The sequence below is a fragment of the Micromys minutus genome (genome assembly GCF_963924665.1).
Source record: "Micromys minutus genome assembly, chromosome: 23".
Classification (NCBI taxonomy): Eukaryota; Metazoa; Chordata; class Mammalia; order Rodentia; family Muridae; genus Micromys; species Micromys minutus.
In genome coordinates this window covers 1980359-2003789 of record NC_137958.1, presented here as the reverse complement: position 1 = coordinate 2003789, position 23431 = coordinate 1980359, and positions in this window count along the sequence as shown.

Genomic DNA, 23431 nt, shown 5'->3' with positions numbered 1-23431 from the left:
ATGAGGCCCTCTAACTGAATCCCATGGCCCCTTTATATCAGTCAGGATTTTGTTATCAAAGTAAAACCCCAGAAGACAGTAGCCTTATTTAGCACACGGTTTAAGAAGGTCAAGGGCGTGCATAGATCACGTGAGTCACATGGACTGCATGGGTCACATAGGTTCACGGATTGAATGAGTTGCATGGTTTGTATGGGTGACATGGGCTTGATCCTAATTTGGGGACTCACATCATAATAACCACTCAAGAACAAAACAACAGTAAAAGTGGCCAGAATACATCTCCTGTAGGTAAGTTTACCCAAACATGCTGTGTAGTTCTATAACTATTAGCTCTTATCCACTGGTGACTCCAAGAAGTTGTCCCTAACAGATGCCAGAGAGTATAATTAGAGGATCACAGCCCTAGGATGCTTAGACTGTGGGAATAACTTGTAAGTACTATGAACATGTAAACTTGGCTTTCTGCAGTTTGACTTCAGTTAAGAATGTTCTGCTCTCTTATATATCCTCAAAACCACCATAAATTTTTATTTTCACTTTGTGGTTAAAAAATTACAACTCACTTCTAAAATATTTTAGTTTAAAAATGGCTGAATCATCCTAATCTCATCTAGAATATTTTATTTTAAATTTCCAATTCTTTCTTGAATTCCCTTACATGTGTTTATCAATAGAGTATCTATCAATATACAAAACTTATAGGGATATGATGCAATCCACAAGAGCCTTGGAGCTTCAAGGCCCTCAGGTGGCAGCCATATGACAGCGGTGCCCTTCTAGGTGTCCATGTATAAGAATAGGACAGAGGAGCTGACTTGGAGAGAGGTGGGTAGTGTTGGAAGATGCTGAGTTTCACTGAAAGTGCTTCATTGGACCTTTGTGCTATTGGATTGAGATCTGAAAGTCTTTTCTCTGTGATCTTTAAAGGATCTGATGGAAATTTCCCTTCTCTCCTCTGGAGGGTTAAGCTCAAATACTAGCATTCTGGGGGCTCATTGTGGGAAGATATCTCAGGTAGATAATTTCCTTTATAAATCTTTATTCTCATCTTATTTTTAATGGCAGTATAGTATAGTGGATGGAGGCTGGCAAGCCTGTAGCAGAGGACCCTGTAATAATCACCCTCTGCTTACAGTTTGGGGTGTTTATAGAGTAGAAGAGGGGTGCTGGGAAGGATGTTAAAATTTTTCTTGTCTTTGTTTGTTTGTTTGTTTTGCCCGGAGGTTGGTCTTTCCTAGTAATAAAGTTATCTTGGCTCCACAGGGATGGGCTGTGGTGGGATTCTAGGCTTTAATTCTGGAATGTTAATTATTTGGTTTCAGAGAAAGTCACTGTTGAAACAAATGGAAGAACTTTCCAAAATGATGTGTCCATAGCCAACAGTCTGGTCTTTTGTTTCTACAGATAGAGAACACTGCTGTTGTCTATGTAACTCTTGCTCATTGGGTGGATCTTGAGGAAACTCTGATAGGAGTCCAGAAGAGCAGGGAATGTGAAGGAGAGGATCCGTCCTTAGAGGCATCCATGCCCAATAGTATCTGTCTAGCTTGCCCACATTCTCTGGAGCTGAGATCCTAAAACCATTTGGGAGATAAGTGCTAAGTCAATCCAACTCTTTTTAGGTGGTGGTTGGGTCTCCATTTGTTCTTACTTTTTAGGTCCTGGGGGATGATCAAGGGGACCCAGATAGATAGAGTTGGGTTATCAGCTCAGAACTGCTTGAGGATAGATCAACTGTGAGAAGTAGATAAAATTCAAATAGCACTGGACTAAATAAGGGCCAGAGGTTAATAGTGTTACTACTAAGATTTTAATGAATTGGCCCAGTTTTACTAGAAATGTTCAGAGCTCCAGTTTTAGAGCTGCTGGCCAGTAGCATGCTGGTACTTGGCATGGTCTTAGTCTGATTTTATAGATCTTGTATGAGCCGGATGATCAGAGTATTAGAGAGCCGTATGCTTCTGGTTAGGAAAAGTGCATCATGCTTTTATTTAGTCACAGATGCATGGAAGAGACACTCACTGGGTTGTCAGTCATTCGCACTGTGTGCTGGGAAGGTTTGCCCATCGTTTGTTGTAAGTTCTCACCAGTGTTTTAATGTGTTTATACTTTACCCATTGGGTGTTTGTAACCATGTAAGTGACTTTTGTTTTCTTTCTCTAATGCCAGCTGAGGTTTGGGAAGAGAGCCTGGGTCCTTTGGTCTTCCTCTCACTAACTGTCCCACCTGTGTGAGGAGAAATCGAACATTTTGCCTGACTAACCATAGCTTCACTTAGAAGCATGAAGGAAAAATTTTCCCCATGCTGACTTTGGTGTAGAACATATGTTAGTTAGAATCCACTGAATATGTTAACAAAAAGACAGGTGGCTCATCAAGGATTTTGAAAGATGTCCCCATTTTCTCCAATGACCTAGGGACTTGGGAGGAGAGAAGATAAAAAGGCAAAGTGGAAAAAAAAAAAGGAAAGAAAGGAAGAAGTAAGTCTGTTGTAATCATCCATCATTCTGTATCTCCAAGAATGTTATTGAGCACGCAGAAGGTCAGTTAAATCTGTCTAGTACGTGTAGCTACTGTGTAATATTTAGATAAAACTTAAGTAAGACCCAGATACCTTTAAAGACAGTTTGATAAGCACAGCCGAGATGCATCTGGTTGGTACCTTATATATCATACTCATACGTTTTCTAACATCCACACACAAACCCTTCTTTACTAAAGATATTTCCATTTTTGCATTTTCTAACATTTCCTATTTTCTATTTACTTATTCCATCTAATTTATTGACTTTCTTAATACCATGAGACATAGCAGCATTGACTAAAAAAAAAAAAATCATTTCACTGAAAGAGAGGTGAGTCAAAGCTGCATCAAGAGCATAGTATAATAAATTAATATTACCTATAGATACAATGTTAGACTATTAGGCATTGTAAGTTTCTAGGAAAATCCCATAGGAAACGCAAACCAGTCAAAAGAATCTTTGTGAGTTCTCCGTGGCCCAGAGGAAGATATTCAGTAGTAATGCCTTTGGTTTTGAATGAGTGCAAAGAACAGATATCAAGGAGTAGCCAATGAATACAAGACAACATCAAAATGATGATTACAACATCCAGCAAAGCTCAAACAAAGGTGTTCTGTTAAAACTGGTGTTACTGGAGTCACTGACTGAGGAATTTTAGGTGAAGAGCCCTCTGCACAGATGAACTTCCTGCTTGCCAGTCCCCTGAAGGTAGAGATAGGCTGCATTTTAAGATTTATTTATTTTATCAATTATGTGGCTGTCTTCAGACACCAGAAGAGGGCATCAGATCTCATTATAGATGGTTGTGAGCCACCATTTGGTTGCTGGGAATTGAACTCATGACCTCTGTAAGAGCAGTCAGTGCTCCTAACTGCTAAGCCATCTCTCTCCAGCCTAGGCTGATTTTTAGTTCATCAAAAGCATAGCAGGTTTTCTGGTTTTTGTTGTTTTTCTCCTGAATTTGTTGTTCCCTTTTCTTACTGTTACAGAGTGAGAGGGCCGAGGACACGCAGGGAAGTTTGGAAGACACTAAGATAAATGTACTTAGGCATTTTTTTCCCAAGTTACCAATAGCAGCTGATGGTTACACTTTCTAAAAGATTGGAGACCAGGAGGGCTTGAGTACTGTGGGCTGGACTCAGATTTACAGCTGTGTCCAAGAGCATTCAGCAGAAGCAGATAATGTATGGAGAAGCAGATGAAAATGTATGGAAAAGGGGTTTCAAAATGGGAGGTAGGAGAAAACATCATATTCTCTCAGAGTAAACTTTACTTTTCTTAGAAGCACACTCTAAAATTACGATAAAGCTAGGAAAATGGCCATAATGTCACAGTTGCTTATTGTCACTATGAAGTGCCACTGTCCAGAATTGTGTGTGCCAGGCTGTGCAGGAGGTTGGAACCAGCATCTCCTGTGCAGGCATGTGAGAAATGTTGGAAGGCTAGGTCTCTCTCTAGGTGAGATGGGTTCAGTTTTAAATTTCAAGGGCTCAATTCTAGGCACTGGAGATGTTTGTGGAGGGAGGGGTGGGAGACTTAAGAGGTGTGACCTATGGGGAGGTTATCTGACTGTTGGTAAGCAGCCTTGACATGTCTGTCTATTAGAACCCCGGCCTTCCCTGTCCACTCCGTCACATTCTAAATCTCACAGGGTGGGGTCTTTGCTCCACCAAGTGCTTCTGCTGTGATTGCCTCAGGCTCTAAAGCAACAAGGCAAACTAACCATGGGTGGACACTTGAAGACTATGAGCTAAAACAAACCCTCCGTTTCTGAAAGTTGATTATTTCAGGTTTGTGTTATAGAAATGAGTAGCTATATACCAAGCATGCCTCAGCTCCGTCCTAGGATCTCTGCCATATATACAACATGTTGGTTGACCAAATTACAGCACCCAGCTGCACCTCCCTTGTTTGAGCTAGTTTCTTTTCAGCGTTCACTGCCCAGAAATTGCTCATCTTTAAAGAGTTTAGTTCAAGGCTGATTGCCCCAGAGGTGTGTTCTAATCCCCCGTCCTCTCTGAATTGTTTGCTCAATGTTTTTGGCTTTATTTATCTGTTTCCAGATTTATCCTAGGTCCTTCCACACTGTGTTTCATTTGCCTTTCTAGCTCCAGTGCTTGCAGTACAGGAAGATCCTAATAATTCTTTGTTGCTTCTGAACCAGTGAATCTGTAAGAAGTCAGCCCATCCCAGAGAAATAGATGGTGGGACTGTTTGTGATTCACACCAGAATGGTTCCACTGGTATCACATGTAAACACAACACTGAAGAAGTCCTAGACCAATGTGGAAGTCTATCTCCCCACCCCAACTCAAAATGACCCTGTTGAGACACCTATTTGATCTCTCTAAAGATGGTGTAAGAGAATACAGGGCCACAGAAGCTGCTTCTTGCCACAGTCTCTCTGGCCATGCAGAAACACGTGGGCTTCTCACACTTTAACTGAAACAGTCCGACACTATTGAATATGATGAGATAGTGTAAACTTTGGTGGTGCCATTTCTGAGAGCCTCTGAGTGCTGACATATTTTTCTGGGGACAACTTTCATCCCTCCATTTGTTTCCCGTATTTTTGAAGGTTTGAACCACCACCTTTACAGGTCCAGAGCCCAGCCTGTCTGGAGCCCAGGATTTAGGTAGAGGTATGTATGTATTCAACATCTCTGTGAATCAGGGGCTTCCAATGATTGTCCTAGCCCCAGGAGTGGTTGGGTCATCATTTATGTGTTTCATACATTTATATACCATCACTGACTCAGCAGGCATAGACCACCATCCAATTATCAGTCACACAGAGTCATAAGTAAAAATGTGAAGCTGAAATTCTATAAGGTTTAGGTGGCCTAATCCAACAGAACATCCTTCACATGAGCAGGTAGTGCATGCTTAGTCATAGTTACCCTGGTCTGTCTTCAGAACTTAACCTTTTGACCCTGTCTTGTATTCTTGTGACTGCTGGGTAAGTCTCCCAGCATGTATTGCTAAGTTTAGTGGTCCTCCAGCGTCTCCCAGCCATACAGCTATGCTGCAAGAAGATAGCTGAGACCTGCAGAAAAGATGTTGGCACTTTGCTCTGGTCTGCCTGCCCAATGTCTCCACTAAGATGTTAGTTAAACGTGTTTGTGTCATTCCTTGCTCGTCAGTTATAAAATTTCAATTAACTTCTATTCAGAAGTGACATTCAGGGTCACCTGAATTCGTGTTCTGAGGCCTTGGTCACTATATATAACTCAAAATAAAACATTTAACTTTAAGTAAATTCCTATTTTACACCAACAAAACAGAAAGAAGACAGAATAATTTTTCATGTGCTCTAATTCACATGTTTTTACTATGTCTAGAATGCTTCATGTGATTATGATGTTTTATACTAGAGGAAACAGATGAGAAGCAGTTACCAAGATGCAGATGAAGTCTCTGAACTCGAAGGCTTAGTTACTACCCTCTGCTGCCTTCCCTATGAAGGGCAGAGATGGAGTCCTTCCCTTTAGGTAGCTCAGCTCTCCCCTGCATTTCCTGAGTCACATTTATCCTTCAGGTTTCTCATCCCCTCAAAACTATTAGACTGTTAGAAAGAGAGGGTACCTCAGGACCAGAATTAAAAGCAGGAGTTCAGCAGACCTCCATCACTGAAGTGATCCTGACTCTCAGGCCGTTTCAACTCTGCTGAGCTACAGCCTCCTCTTTGTCTCACGGGGACATGTAATCCAGTCTGTCACCAGGCCTTTATTCGAAAAGAAGTAGGGGAGAGGTTTAAAAAAAATCCCTGACACTCAAATTTATTGGCATGTTTTAACTTCTGAGGCTAGCAATACAGGGTTCTTGGAATTATTATTTCTCCCCTTTCTGGAATGGAAACATGTGCTTGAAGAATTGATTTGTCACTCTCTGATTTTAAATTACTGCCTGGAAAATAGTAATCATGTCCCTTTCTTGATTCCAGCCAAGTCAAAAGCACAGGTTTCAGGGCCATCCTGTGGGAGATTCAGTAAACTCAGGGGTTTCACGTCATAGGTGTGACAACTCAGACTGATTGCCTAGCCCTTCTTGATTAACCCAGTTGCTGCTTTTAAGAACTCCAACACATGTTTATATATAAGGATAAGGTTGAAGGCTTTACACTTTAGCTCAGTGTTGTAGGGGTGAACAATTTCAATAGCTTTGGAATAGCATACATCATATTTTACAAACCCCGTGCAGACAAGCAAAGTCTCTTTGCTTCTTTTTTGTAGTAAATAATCATTTAAAAATTTCGCTGTGGGTCTCTCTCTCTCTATCTATCTATCTCTGTCTCTGTCTCTGTCTCTGTCTCTGTCTCTGTCTCTCTCTCTCTCTCTTTCTTACTCCCTCCCTTCCCCTCCCAGATCTCTCTTCCTCTTACCTCCCTTCCCCTCCCTCTTTTCCTCCCTCCCTCTCTCTCTCCCTTCTTTCCTACCTCCCCCTCCTTCTCTCTCTTCCACCCTTCTCCCCCTTCTTCCCTTTCTTTCCCATTCCTCTCTCCCCTTCCCTCCCTCCCTCTAGATCTGTCTTCCAGCAACTTCTTTCTCCTTTCTCCTTTGACCCAAGCCAGCAATCTCAACCCTACCTATCTCTCTTCTGCCCATCTATTGGCTGCTGACATCTGTATTCACCAATCAGAATTAACTTGGGGGTAGGGTCCCAGAGGCTACCTGAAGGCCCCAGGTCTTGGGGGCAGCACCTAGCATTACAATGAACAGCAAAATCCAAAACCTCAACATACTTACAAAAGTGGGACCACATGACTCTGTAGTGGAGGGGTGTTTTGTTTGCTGTAGTGAATGGAGAAATGCAAGGGTGTGTGATAACACCTACAGCACACAGCTCAGGTGCACTGCGTTAACACCCAACCAAGCAGAACAAGAGTAGCTCTAGGAGCTAAGAAGATGGTCAGTAGCAGCGCGCTTGCTGTGCGAGGTGAGGGCCTGAGTTCGATCCCCGGTCCGCAGGTAAAAAGCCAGGTATGTATCATGTGGTCATGAGTGGGTTCCGGTGAACTGTATACACTCTCCATTTATCTTACATTACAGGATGAGAAAAGACCGTAGCAGCATTCTCTCATCCAGATAGTTAGAACCTCACAGAGAACAGGACAGAACAGATTTTCTTATACCCACAAGAAGAGGGAAAATCGTTCCTCAACTCCTTTGGGTGCTGTGTCATCAAATATCATTTGGAGGACTATTGGTGAGATTTCCAACCCTAATAAGCCCATATTAAACAACAACAACTACACACACACACATACACACTTACATACACACACACACACTCACACACACACACACACACACACACACACACACACACACACACCAGTTATTAAACTTATTTCCCAACTATAAGACCCCTTTCCTCCTCACAGTTCCTCCTGACAACATGGTTCGGGCCCATCCTGCCTCCTCTGCCTCCATCCTCTCCTTCCCTCTCATCCTCCTCTCCTTCTTATCTCCAGCCCACCGTTCCCTCCACTGCCCAGTCACTGCTCTAACCTTTATGGACCAGTTAAAATGGGAAGAAGGTCCAGTGAGATTGCCTGAGAATTAACAACAGTGTACAAACAGCCTCAGGCCAAACCCACAATGGAGGACAAGAGAAAACATCTATTTACCCACAGTCAGAAGATAAGTTTAACAAGTTCAGCAAAGTGGCTGGATACAAAATTAACTCAAACAAATCAGTAGCCTTCCTATACTCAAAGGACAAACATGTGGAGAAAGAAATTAGGGAAAAGGTACCCTTCACAATCGTTACAAAAACTATGAAATACCTTGGTGTGACTCTAACTAAGCAAGTGAAGGACCTGTATGACAAGAACTTCAAACCTCTAAAGAAAGAAATTGAGGAGGATCTCAGAAAATGGAAAGATCTCCCATGCTCATGGATTGGAAAAATCAACATCTTAAAAATGGCCATCCTACCAAAAGCAATCTACAGATTCAATGCAATCCCCATCAAAAATCCAACCCAGTTCTTCATGGAACTGGAAAGATCAATGTGCAATTTCATATGGAATAACAAAAGACCTAGAATAGCGAAATCCATCCTCAACAACAAGAAAACATCTGCGGGAATCACTATCCCTGACCTCAAGCTATATTACAAGGCAATTTGCTGAAAACTACATGGTACTGGTACAGAAATAGGCATGTGGATCAATGGAATAGAATAGAAGATCCAGAAATGAGCCCTCATGTATATGGTCACCTGATTTTTGACAAAGGAGCCGTAAACATTCAATGGAAAAAGGACAGCCTATTCAACAAATGGTACTGGTCCAACTGGCACTCAGCATGCAAAAGAATGAAAATAGACCCTTTCTTATCTCCTTGTACAAAGCTCAAGTGTAAGTGGATCAAAGATCTCCACATTAAACCAGATACACTGAAACTATTAGATGAGAAATCAGGGAAAACCTTAGAACACATAGGTACAGGAGAAAATTTCCTGAACAAAACACCAATGGCTCAAGCTCTAAGATCAAAGATTAACAAATGGGACTTAATGAGATTGCAAAGTTTCTGTAAGGCTAAGGACATCGTCAAGAAAACAAAACGGCAACCAACAGAATGGGAAAAGATCTTTACCAACACCACATCAGATAGAGGCCTAATATCCAAGGTGTACAAGGAACTCAAAAAGCTAGACACTAGAGAATCAAATAACCCTATTAAAAATGGGGTACAGAGCTAAACAAAATGTTTTCAGTTGAGGAACATCGAATGGCCGAGAAACATCTGAGGAAGTGCTCGACATCCTTAGCCATCAGGGAAATGCAAATCAAAACAACCCTGAGATTCCACCTCACACCAGTCAGATTGGCCAAGATCCAAAACTCAGATGACAGCAGATGCTGGCGAGGCTGCGGAGAAAGAGGAACACTTCTCCACTGTTGGTGGGGTTGCAAGCTAATACAACCACTCTGGAAATCTGTCTGGCGATACCTCAGAAAATTGGATATAGTACTACCTGAAGACCCAGCTATTCCACTTCTGGGCATATACCCCAGAGACACTTTAATACACAACAAGGATATATGCACCACAATGTTCATAGCAGCTCTATTTATAATAGCCAGAAGCTGGAAGGAACCCAGATGTCCTTCAGAAGATGAATGGATACAAAAATTGTACATATACACAATGGAATACTACTCAGCCACCAGAAACAATGACTTAACCAAATTCTTAAGAAAATGGCGGCATCTAGAGAATATCATCCTGAGTGAGATAACCCAGTCACAAAAGAACAGACATAATATGCAGTCACTGATAGTGGGATGCTAACCCCAGAGGCTTGCACTCCCCCAGAAACAACTCACAGACTGTGTGAAGTCCAAGAAATAAAGAAAACAAAACAAAAAAGTATTTACAAAACAAGAAAACTTTAACTATTTCGATGTTACATTTTGTTTTACATGTACTTTAGCTCATTGTAACTATTAAGTTTTCAATGCATACTATCAGAAAAACTTGAGTCTCACCCCTAGTATCTCACTCTATAAATAGTGTGTGGTGGCACCAATGTCAGTCTTGAGCTGCCATGGGCACACATGTGAACCAATGTACTTGTGAATGTGCACACACACAAGCACACTGTACATACACAATGTCTACAATGAACTTCCAGCTTTCTTTCATGTTGTACCTTGTCCTTGTGCAGAAGGAAGACAGGCATGCACACACACATACATAAATACATATACATGCACACACACATACATAAATACATATACATGCACACACACATACATAAATACATATACATGCACACACACATACATAAATACATATACATGCACACACACATACATAAATACATACACATGCACACACATGTACATGGGCACATACATACATACACTTGCACACACACATATACAAACATATGCATACATCTACACACACACACACTTTCTCCAGGTCTGCCTGTGAGACCTGCAGTCAGTTTGTTGGAAATGATGGGAAAGCCACTTACTCTACACCGACCTCTTCTCTTCTCATCTGTGGTCCTCATGAGAAGACCACAGTGGGATCACAAAGATACTTCATATTTATCTACCTACTTATGATTTCTATCAGTATTTATGATCTGTGGACAAGAATGAAATGGCCTTACATATCGACATCACTAAAATCTCAGAGAGAAAATAATACATTGGCTAAAGTACTGAGTGTAATTTCTCTAAATGCGGTAAACAAACTATAAAACTCAAACAAAGGAAAACAATAAAGACCAACTCGTGGCTTCAAGACTCACAAACCCAAGCAGCATAAACATTTAGAAAAATACAGGTTGGCACACAAGACAGTCAACATTCCAAGGGATGAGGAGACTGCTCCTCGGAAAGAGATCAAAGGACCCTTTCAGGTTTGTAGCCAGGAAACTGAAAAGCTTTTGTTTAAACAGAGGTTAGGCAGCCCTAACAATGATGCACCTCAGTCCACCCACGAAAAGATTATGTGATCGAAATAGGCGTGGATCTCTCTGATCTTCAGAGTCAGACAGTCGTCCTGGTGATGACATATTGTGCCTCTGTTTCTGTTATCTCTGCACAGGGAGAAAGGGGCCACATGTCTTCAACATCTAGCTGGTCCTGGGGCTTAACAGCCTTCAGTCAGTATGAACAGGAAGGAAGGAACAGAACCAAGTGTAAGCAGGACATTATCTATACACTGCTGAGCCTTGCAGACTTGTTAGGGAGACAATACGCTTCCTCCTTGGGTGCACTGTGTCCTTGGTCTTCAGACCCCAGCTTTCTTAGCCCTTCAGTTCTGAGACTCACACTGGTAGCCCTCCAGGATTTGTGGATTGTTTGAGGCATATAGTCAGTCCCCGTGGCTCTGCAGCTTCCTATTGGACAGAGTGACTCCACTCCTTTCTGAGGTTCTCTGGTCTCAGACAGGTATGGTCAACCTTTTGTCTCCCTTAAACTAAGGAGAGACAATCTAATCTAGTCTAATACCCTACTGCACACTATGCCACAGTGAGAATTCCTCACCTCTTATGATTTCTTCTGAATCACCTCCCTTCCACACTGATGGGACACCCTCATTAAGGCGCCATTACCCTGGCTTTCATGCAACCTGCCCAGATTCTCTTGGTTGTCAGCAACAGAAGCATGCTTACTGTCATGGGCTGAAAAGGGACTTACTTAAAGGAACACAAGGAGCCACAGAATCTTGCGGCAGGGCTGGGGAGGTGATTGGTGTGGTGTATTGAGTTCTAATGCTCCCTGCAGGCTTACTCTGTGGTCTAGTAGTTTAGAGAGGTGTGGCCTAGCTGGTGATAAGAACCTGCCTCTAAGTTATCGCCAGGGCTCACGTTCTGGGCTCTCCCTGTCTCCTCGTCCACTACAGTGTGAATGGCCAACACAGCGCTGCCATGCGTTCCTCTCTGTGGATGGCTGAACAACCAAAACAAATCTCTTCTTTAAGTTGTTTCCGTGGCCTATTTTCGTTGTCATGATATAAAAGCTAAATGACAGGGTGGTAAGAGACGTGGTTGTAGAGCAGGTACAGCAAAGGTGAGGCAGCAGCCAAGCCCATCCGGATCTCTGCTGAGAGCATGCTACTTTCCTGCCTCAGCGCCAGGCATCCTGCAAGGTGCTGTCCTGCTCTGAGTCTCTGCATAGAGGTGGGCAGCCATCTCCTTTGGGTGATTCCCGCACAGTGGGACCCTCATGCTGTAGGCTAAGATGGGTGTGTCTTACTGCCAGACATCTTTTGCTTGGTTGTATGACATCAGCAAGAAGACCAAAGATTTGGTAAATCTGGTAAGAGACTTCTCAGGCACACTCTAGCAAGAAGTCAGAACTCTATTCCTTTCACTTTGTTCCAATCCCAGGGGCCAAACCAGCACAAACCATTCTTGACCCGACCTTATACCACCAGCAAAGATGTCAGCTCCCACATGCAGGTACTTCTCAGTCTACCATAAACTGACATACAAACATGTCCATTGCACATTAAAAATGTTGCAGGTCAAAAAGTCACATTAAATCTAACATGGTAGCCATCCTGACCAGCAACCCAGTACCTGCACAATATGGGGTCTTTATCTTTATCACCAGGGTAACAGATTCTTATTGCTGCTGATGCTGTCTGGCACCCAGAGAGCTGGGCCACATATCACTAGGTAGCTTAGAAGATCTATATACAAAATCCAGAGTGTAGCTTCTACTCAACATAAAATGCCTTTATCCCCATTGTGTAGTGAAAAAACAAAAAACATAAGTAAGCAGAACCATATTAAGGAAGGGCTGCCTGGATTATTTTATAGTAAAATATGGCTGCCTGGATTATTTTATAGTAAGGAAGGGCTGCCTGGATTATTTTGTAGTAAGGAAGGACTGCCTGAATGATTTTGTAGTAAGGCGGGGCCTCCTGTGTTATTTTATAGTAAAATATGGCTGCCTGAATGATTTTGTAGTAAGGAAGGGCTGCCTGGATTATTTTGTAGTAAGGCAGGGCCTCCTGTGTTATTTTATAGTGAAATATGGCTGCCTGGATTATTTTTCAGTAAGGTATGGCCACCTGGATTGTCTACAGTAAGGTAGGGATGCCTGGATTATTTCATCGACCTGTGGCACCACCCTTCTTTTCAGTCTTCTAGAACTCCCCTCCCCACCCTTCCCTGGACCGTGCTTCGGGACGCACTGGGTGATCCTTCCCAGCTTTGCCCTGTTCTGTGGCAGGAGCCCTGTCCTCCTAGGCCACTTTCCCTCTTCCTCTGCACTAGGCAAACAGGACCACAAAGTGAGCTGGGAGACTCAGAAGAGAGAGATTTAGCCCATCTTCTCCTATAAGCCAAGGCTGCCTGCCTTCTTGTTTCAACCACCACACCTCAGCCCTCGGTCCTGGACCTCCCTGTTATTGGGTTCTTTCTCATGTCTCTTGACCGCTTGACTACCATCCCAGAGCACTAGGCTTGAAAATCATTCTACCAAGCCCGTTTGGCTCTGGTTGATATTACCAGCCTTCCTGTGGGCTTCCATGTGTGCTGGTCTGTTTTCTTGGCTGAGCCAGCGTGTTTGCTACAAACCCATAAATGCTTGCTACCAGTCAAATTGCCTTGCACCTGCCCAAATGCCACCTGCTGCCACCTCGGCCTTTCCACTGCTCCTGCTCTTCTCTGGCTGTCCCAGCTGGTCCCTCATGCTTTTCTCTCTTCTTTAAGCTCTTATCCAAAGAGTCTGGGCAGCAAATGGCCCATGGCATGCATATTGTTTCTTAAAAAGGGGTTTCTGTGTTCAAACTGAAAAATGAAAGGGTTTGAACTATAAAGTGTTAGTTTCTTATTTGCAAGTGGAATTGCTGTTCTGCTTAGATCTGTAACATTTGACCTCATAAGCGAGAAGAGAAAACACTGCAGAATGAAAGAAAATCCATGTGGTGTCCAACATCTTTGCGTTTATGTGTTGTTTCCATTAAATTTATATGTTCAGTGAATCTAACAGAAGGTGGAAATTATAGCATACACACACATACTCACACACACACACATGCATGCATATATACACACCGGTACACATGCATGCACACACAGGCACATACATAGTCACACACATAAACACATGCTCACACACACACACACACACACATATCCCCCCACATGTACACAACTATTGTATACCTACCTCTCTTGGACGCCTATGGCTCCTATCACCATGCAGTGATGATGAGTACAGGCTGGCTCTGAGGCCTTTCATAAAAATCAAACCTACTTTCCTTAGTGCAGAGGCATTCATGTACAGTCTTGGGTGCTGAGGCAGCCTGGTATTGTACTACTCAGCACTGAACTCTCTCCTCCAGCTTCTAAGGTTAAAGTGCTACAGCTCTAAGAAGAAATACTCCTTGCAAACAAGACAGAGAGCTTTGATCCCTCAGTCTCTTATCTTCGAGGTCAAGAGTATAGGAGCCTAGCTCTTTCTCTGTGGCCTCAGTGTAAGGAACGCATTGCTCCAGAGCCAGAACTACTCAGATGGGAGCTTGGCAAGAGATAAAGCGGCTTCTGTTCTATAAACACCTGATCATGAAGATGCTTGGGAGTAGAGAATCAAGCAAACTTCTTTGCTCAGAACATGCCCTTGAAAGATATAATGAGGTCATTGGCTTGGATTTCATGTAGAACGTAGGTGCGCCATCTTTGGTACAACTCAGAAGGCTCATGTCTCTGATTGTTGGAGCCAACTGCCATGGCACGAAGTATAGTTGCTCAATGCTTGATGGTAACACCATCAGATTTTTAAATATTTGAGCTCATGAAGTTTCTGACTATATGCTGTTCTTCTATTCTGCTATTATTCAGTCCCTGCATTTGCACATATACCTGTAGCTGTACAGACTGGTCTCTACTCAGTCCCTGCACCTGCACCTGCACCTGCACCTGCACCTGCACCTGCACAGCCTAGTGTTCACTATTTCTACACCTTCACAGCCTGGTCTCTACTCAGTCCCAGCACCTGCACCTGCACCTGCACAGCCTAGTCTCCACTGTTTCTGCATCTGCACAGCCTGGTCTCCACTCAGTCCCTGCACCTGCACCTGCACCTGCACCTGCACAGCCTGGTCTCCACTATTTCTACACCTGCACAGCCTGGTCTCTACTGTTTCTACATCTGCACAGCCTGGTTTCCACTCAGTCCTTGCACCTGAATGATCTGGTATTTATTGTAAATCTACTTATTTCCCAATGAGTCCACAACCCAGTTCACACAGCCTCATGTGGCAGCCTAAGAGAATGGTGAAGAAGCACATGTGCTGTCAATTGGTTTCCTGCTTCAACTTTCCCCACACCTCCTCCTTCGCCGAACCAGTCTAAATCTTTTGTCATGCCCCTTGAGTCCTGTCCAGTCCTCCATTTGCCCCATCTTCTCTAAGCTAGAGTGAATTCATAATCTTGAAAGTGTTGTACTTTCATTCTTGCTTCTAGGATTTGGCACACACAGACCCCAGGGCCTGAGCTGTCCCTTCCACATCTAAACTCTGCATACCTAATTTCCACTCCAGCTAAGACAGTCTTCCTCTCTTTCTGACAACCTACCCCACAACTTTGAAGTAAGTATCCCTACTTACCCTGCATCTTCAGATCACCTAACCAACCTTAACCTGTTGGTTGGTATCACTGAAAAGCTCTTGGTTTCCTTCAGCCCCAGCTGAGCCTTCGGCATGAGTCTATAGAGCACTGTTATTGAGTGACAGTGCCTGCGTGCAAAGGAGACTCTCAGCAATCATCCCAGACCTGTTACATCAGAGCCCTCTTAACCAGTCTCTGGATTGGTCCACCTGGACTTATGTCATTGTTGTTCCGTAAACTAGCCTGAAAATCACTGGGTCCCAGGCTGACTTTGAACTCATGACCCTCCTGCCTCTGCCACTTTTGAATTGAGATTCCAGGCATGAAGCATTTTGCATGCTTTAAGACACGTCACAGCACTCACTATAAACTTCACGAAGACCAAGATTTTCTTCCCATTCATCATAATCCTCCTAGGGGCAACATGATCGCCATGCAATACATACATCATGAAAAAGATCAACTAATTAATAATCAGAGGTATATGTTTCTGAAATCACCTTGAGGCTATTACTTTCCCCACGGAAGGGAATCAGATTAATCTCTTATTGTGGGATGCGTTTATGAGCAACAATGGAGGCTGAGGAACTCAGCCAGAAATAGGATAGACCCTCCATCTTAGGGCACAGTGGTGGAGTCCTTAGATTTGTCCAGTCTCTGACAGAAATCCCCTCACACCTCTGTGTCTCATTTTCACCCGTATACTGGCCAGATAAAGACATTCCTTGTTTCTCTTCCTGGAGCTGTAAGAGACTAAATTGATACAGTGCATGTTGAGGAGGCAGAAACCAATTACACAGAGAGAAGGAGTCAGTACTCACTCTTGCTCTTTGACCTTCTGCTCTGAGCCTCGAATCCAGGCTGCATCAAATAAGGCTGGACTTGGGCCACTGGGTTACAGTCAGCAGTCACAGAAGTCAGTCTTCTGATTACTGGCAAGGCCCAATGTTGCTGGAGATAACTGTGCCAGGTGCTGGGTCTCTATCAGCCCCACCCTGGCCTATCTTGCTGTTGAATTTATTCCAACTATTCAATAGGGATAATGAGCAGCAAGAAATCCATCAGTCCCTATCAGCCCTGTAATCCTGACCCCATTTAACAAATCTGATGATACTTAGCATGCCCACATGTTTGCTTTCTTTCCAGCAAACAGTCAAACATGATTAAGCTTCTGTCTTCATTTCCATATTAATAGCAGCCCGTGCAAAGAATTTAGGAAAGCACATTTCTGCAGATCTTGGTTCTGATGTAAGAGTTTCCAGGGCACCAGTGAGGCTCAGAGGCACAGTGACAAGCACAAACAGTCCCCTGGCTGGGGATCCAGGAGATAATGTCTCTCTAGTTGCTTTCTTTTTTTTTTCTTCTCCTTTTGAAAGATTTGCACATAATAATTGCTTATGTCTATGGAGTTCAGTGTGATATTTCAATACATTGCATGGTGACCTCATCCGTTAGCATCCACCACAGACATCCATCATGCCTTTGTGGTGAGAACATTCAAAGTGCTTTAAAAGAGTTTTGGAATATAAACTACGTTATTAACTATACTCAGCCTTATGGGTCAGAGTGACCAGAACTTCCTCCTCTGGACTCAACATAACTTTGTCCCCACTGACCAGTTTCCCTGTAGCTTTCTGGCTCTTTTGACTGTTATGCCCCTACAGGAAATAAATGAGGAGGACTTTTTGAGCTTCACTATCAAGTAGAACATCTGTCTCTTCAACATCTGGTTAGATTCTTCTGTTTCTCCTCACTGGTCAGATTTGGGGCTCAGGCTGTTGCACACCTGAAGAATAAGGTTGGGGGTGGGGCACATGGGCGCAGTAGAGCCCCTGCCTCTGACTCATTCATGGGCTGACAATTCATCACATTTGGTCCTTCAGAAAGACAGATTTAAAACTAAAACATTTGAAACTCTCCACTTTCACCTCTGTGAAGCATCAGCACAATGAGGTCACCATGCGCAACCCGGGCCTGTGAGGCACACAGGACTGGATCTACCTCTTGGCTCATCCACAGCAAGTTGTGCCCTCCTGGGTGGGTTCCTTCACAGAGATCTGTTTTTCATCCATTTCTTTCATAGTCTTTCCAGTAATGCCTACATGTCACGGTTGTTGTTTTAAGTAAATGATGCATGTGCAGCCCTTAGTGAAGAGATGTCACAGGTGCCAATAGAAGCCAGGCATCTTTGTTTTCTTTGAACACTCCAAATGCTGTAGTTACTCACCATCCCTGGATCAGACCAAGAGATCTGTTTGCATTCACCTCGGCCCCTTCAGCAATCCAGTGGCAAGAAGAGGGTCATTTATACCGAGGGGATCCAGGCTAGTGTGATGTCACCTTTTCCTTTGCTCTGCTGTCAGTTTAGAAAAGGTCCTGTCTCCGGACACAGAGAGGTTGTGCACTTTAAGTAAGAGCTTGGTCTCTTAAAGCTCCAATGCCCAGAGCGTTCTCTGAACTTGCTACTCGTTTCTTAGGTCCTAGACTGCGTGTAGACAGGACAGTTTATTGCAGGGTCCCCAGAGCTTAGTTTCATAGGGAGGAAATGGAGATCTGACTGGGGAAAGGAGACAAGCTGAGTGCAGGGTGCACACAAATCATTTCAACACGGTCCCACTGTCACTCCAAGACCATGGAAACATGTTGGCTGGGAGAAGGCGACTTGATGCGGCAGATAAAGAGAAGTGTGACTTTTCTGTCTCTGCACAAAATGTAAAAGATGTTACCTTAATGAAGGAATAATTTATTTCTATCCCTGGTCACTTGATCCCATTTCTTTGGGCTTAAGACAGCCCGGTGTATCATGGCAGACACATGTGACCCAGCAAGTTTGTTCACTTCATTGGAGCTGGAAAGGCAATGGAACAAGAACAGACTAGGGTCCCCAAAGCGCCATCGGGGTACACCGCTGATGGCCTGAATTCTATTGCTTGGCTTCCCATCAGGAAGAACCCTGGAAAAGCTCAGTATTCACACTGCAACAGTGTCCACCTGACACGCCCACGCTCCTCTGCCTCTCCTTTAGACAGCCCTCTGTTGCAAGCTGTGGCTCTTTGCCTGCCACATTTCTTTCCTGGGGTGTCTGATTCTCTGCTGGAAGTTGCCGAGTGCTTCTTAGTTTTTGAGCTCTGCCATCTGATCAGCCTTCTCACTCCCGTTTTCTGGTTCTGCACCAGGTGGTTTGTGACTATTGCCCTCCCTAGAAGTTAATCAAAAACAGTTTGCAAACGAAAACAACTTGGGGTTTTTCTTGCAACACAAAAAGCAGAGGTTGGGGATGTAGCTCAGTCCCAGAGCATCTTCCTGGTATGAGGCCGCTGCTCAAGCCCCAGTCCTACAAAATGGCTCTTTCTACTTGGGGGGTGATCAATGCCAAGAGTCCTTTGCCTTCTCATCCTTTCTTACTCCTCCCTTCACTTATCACTGATTGTGTCAACCTCAGTTTCCTGTGAATTGTAGCCCGCCTGTACTGGTGGCCAGCATTGGTCTCACTTTCACAGTTAGCAGAGGCTACAGCTCCTCTGTTGAGACTCCAGTCCCGTCCCTGCCGTAGACTCCCCATGCCTTTGACTGTTTGCCTGGGAAACACCATATGTGTGAACTGAGTTTATTATAAAACCATGTGTTTAAGAATAAATTTCAAGATGCTATTTTCCAGCACTGTATGAATCATTTAAACTCATTTGCAAAATAAACTGTTTGCCAGGGGAAATTCGTTTTTGTTGCCCGTGGAAAGAATGAAGGCTGTAGAACACGGAGCTTTCCTCTCCAGATCCTCATGAGATATTCTGCCAGGCGGGATGGGACTGGGCAGCCAAACAATGCACACAGTCAAGTCCCGAGAAACTTAGGGATGGATCCTGTGCAATGCTGCCGACTCTGAGTCTAGTTATCAATGAGACGTGGCATCCTGTCAAATAACTTGGATTTTTTACTTTGAACTTTCACCCAAAATAGGAAGAGAAATATTTTTATTATTAATGATCACAAACATTTCACAGAGTTGCTATATGCCTTCTGTAAATACAAGTATCTAGAAAATATGTCTCTAGAAGAACCATTAGCCAGAGATTGGCTACTAAGATGCAATGTGGCCGTTGTGTCCAGAAACGGTGTGGATGCGGATGTGACAGAGATTAACATCAACCAAGCGATTACAGATACTCAGACATACTGTTACAGGTACTCAGACATACTGCTATTGTCCCCTGTTGGCTGCATTTCAGTGTCTTCTGATTGTCAGCTAGACTGTCCCCTTTACTTCCTCTGCTAAGCATGGTGGTTTTTACTCCCTTGTCTGGAAAGAGAAGCTGGGTCTTGCTAATGATGATGAAAGATATGTGTGAAAAGCAATCAGTACCACTTCAGCAGGAGAAAAGCCAGTATCTGGGTCATTGTCAAGGATCAGAGCCCTGCAGATTGATTCCACCCCTACCTCACCCCTGCTTCCTTTTGGGAGTGTGCCTGGCCCTGCCAGGAGGCTCTTTGGACAAAGGATGCTCACCACAGATATAGTTTGGTGTTAGCTGAGTCTTAGAGGTGGGTGTTGGCTGGAACAAGTCATTGCAAGAATGTTGTTGTTTACTTAAGTAGTTGCATAAATTGTACTTGTTTCTCTTCCCTAACATGTCGTTTTTTAGATGTTCCAGACAGGGCAGTGTTTCTAAAATCAGTCTTGATTGGGCCTCCAGGGATCAGATCAATCAGACGATCTTGCCGAGCCATCAGAACATAAACTCTGTGTGATGCTTGAGCGTTGAAAGGGAGCTGTGAAGATGGGGATTCTGCACAGGAACAAAGAAGACAAGTATTGAATTTGGGCTCAGAAGCAAGTCCCAGGTCTTTGCTGAATAGAGCCAGGGTGCTGCCTTTCCCACTGAACATGGGATAAGGAAAGCCTTGGTTCATGGTAATATATTCCAATAAGCCTACTGGGCTGAAAACAAGTAGGATGCTTCACTGGACTTGATGCCAGCATCTACACCTGCCTACTGTGCAGAATATGGACCAATAATTATTATTTTTAGTGTAAACATGGGAACCAAAGAAATCTAATCCTATGTCTAATACTTACGGTGGGGGAGGGTATACTTCATGTCATCACATTCTATGTTTTATTTTTTCCTGAGCTTCCAACGTTTCTGTATAGTTTCAGCAGTTGGGTGTGAGAGAGACAGCTTAGGGAACTCTCAGGCCACACCCCGAGTCTGCAGGTGAACACTGGGGTTGGGTTGGGCTCCAGTCACTCCATTACCTTGCACTGTTGAAGGCATGAGCCCAGTGGGTCTGAAGGGATTTCAGAGCACAAATGATCAGTAGTTGTTAAGCACTCTGCGTAGGTGACATAGCCTGGCAGACAGACACTGACCTCCATTTGTAGGATCCCAAAGTTCCATCACAACAGCTGCCTCCTGAGCCACTGAAACAATGCAGTAAATACGGTAAAGCACAGAGCTCTAGCTCCAGATTAATTTTATACCGAACACTCCAGACAAGCATACACACGTGGGGGGGGGATGGAGGTGAGATAACACTTAAAAGACAGAAGACCTGTTGTAACTTATGGTTTTGAAAGTGTTAGTCCACGGTCAGCAGGCTCCGCTGTGGTAGGGTGAAGGTGAGGCTGAACCACTGTGATTGAGCCTGTGTACAGTGGAGAACAGCTGGCTGCCTCTGGGCAGCTAGAAGAAGGAAGACAGAGAGAGAGGAGGGAAGGAGAGGAGAGAAATGGAGAGGTTATACAGAGGCGATGCACACCTTCCAAATGCCTTTCTCAGGTAGCTGTTGAGGTCTGGGATTCACCACGCAAACTACTCAGACTCGGATCTCAGTCAAACAGGGATGGTTTATGAAATGCCACATCCCAAAACTGATATGTCGGGGACACATGTCAAACTCGGGAGCTGACTGAGACCTTGAATTATGATCCTAGAGAGTTTTTAAGCCTAAAATCCACAAACATCTGTGCCAAATTTCACCAGTCAGTATTTCAGGATAGGGGATTTCCTTAGGATCATGTCTTTGTTGTACATTTATCTTGCTCCTATTGGCTGGAGTATTTAACTATGGCAGGGAACCTGCCCTGTCTAATATCCATGTCTTAACTTGTCTACCATGATGGGACTTGTCTAACATCCGTGTCCTAACTTGTCTACCAGGATGGGACTTGTCTAACATTCATGTTTTAACTTGTCAACCAGGATACCAGTTACCCAGGTACATCTTTATGCAAATTAGGATGTCAGTTCCCAGGGAGGTCTTGGGAACTTAAACTTTACTCAACCCCTACTCAAAATGGAAGTCTTATTTCAAACAGTTTCTTTTTTTTTATTTTTTAAACGACTTTATTTTGCAAAACAAAGATAAATGTACAGATTTTAAACATTTTTTGCTTAAAATTATACATTTTTGTCAGTACTGTTTTTTCAGACATTAAAATAAATTTTACATAAAACCATGTGAATATGTTTTTTAGTCAGTACTTGATTTTTTTCAAGAGCTTGACAGTATGCATTGAAAACTTTCAAACAGTTTCTTATATTGGTGCAGGTGTCTCTGTTATGTTGGGGTTTATCTCAGGAGCAGCTTATAAAAGCAAATATCATGAGAGCTTATATACAGGTACTGGAAGTACTGCTGGGTTTGGGTCCAAGCTTATTGTGGTTAACTCTAAAAAGAAGTTCTAACTGACATTTGTTGAAGTTGGTTTCCAAGGGCATAGAACATAACAAAACATACAATTGGCCTGGGCATGAGGATCTTCCCTAATAATAGAAGAAACAACTTGGAAGAAAGTTTCCTTATATATCAGTAATAGCACAAAAAGGCAGGCTAGCCAGGTAACAGTTACCTAGGCCCTTACATTTTACCTAGGTCTTAATAGTAGTGACAGGTTTTGCTACCCCCTTAAGCTCCAGGAGGACCATGCTATCAGCCCCCACCCAAAGAATATTGGATCTGTGGATAAAAAGCACAGACACACAGACACACACACACACACACACACACACACACACACACACAGAGAGAGAGAGAGAGAGAGAGAGAGAGAGAGAGACATACAGAGAGACAGAGAGACGGGGGGGCACTCAATTTCAACCTGCCTTATTGGCTCAACTGCTGGGTGCTTCTAATCTCTAGTAGCTAGTGTGCTCTTTCCAATTCTCTTAGCTCAGCACCTCTTAATCTACCCTTATCTTAGTGTCCTGGTGGTTACCTTATCCTTGTTCAACAATTCAAAATTGCTTAGTTGTATTTCTAATCTCCTGCCTGAACAAGCGGCTTATGGTTGCTCCATCTGAGATCTCACATGGCTGGTAACCTTTTCTCCCTCCATATTATAGCAAAATCCCCCTGCATCTCCTAGCCTGCCTGCTGGGGACTGCAAGTCCCACTTCTTTCCTTCAACCCAACAATTAGCCACTGGTCAATCTAGAACCAATTGAGGAACAGGACCTCAGCTTCAGACCCACCCCTTACATAACCTATTTCTTCCAAATGGCTCCTCACCAACTAACTCATCTATGTACTCATCAACAATAAGAGATTTAAGACCTCATAATTTGATCATCTCATAATAGTAACATCAGTTAGGATCAAGTTTCTATATACAAGCCAAGGTATATTTTATATCCAAATCCTAATGAGTTACATGGTAGCATAAACATTAATATTTGCCTCCAGATGATGAGGTGATATAAAGCACATAGGATTCCCTATGAATGTATTTGAAAACTTGTGAAAGTAACTGAGTTTTAAATCTAACTTTTTTTTAACTTAATTTTAAAAAACAAAGATAAAAGAAAAAA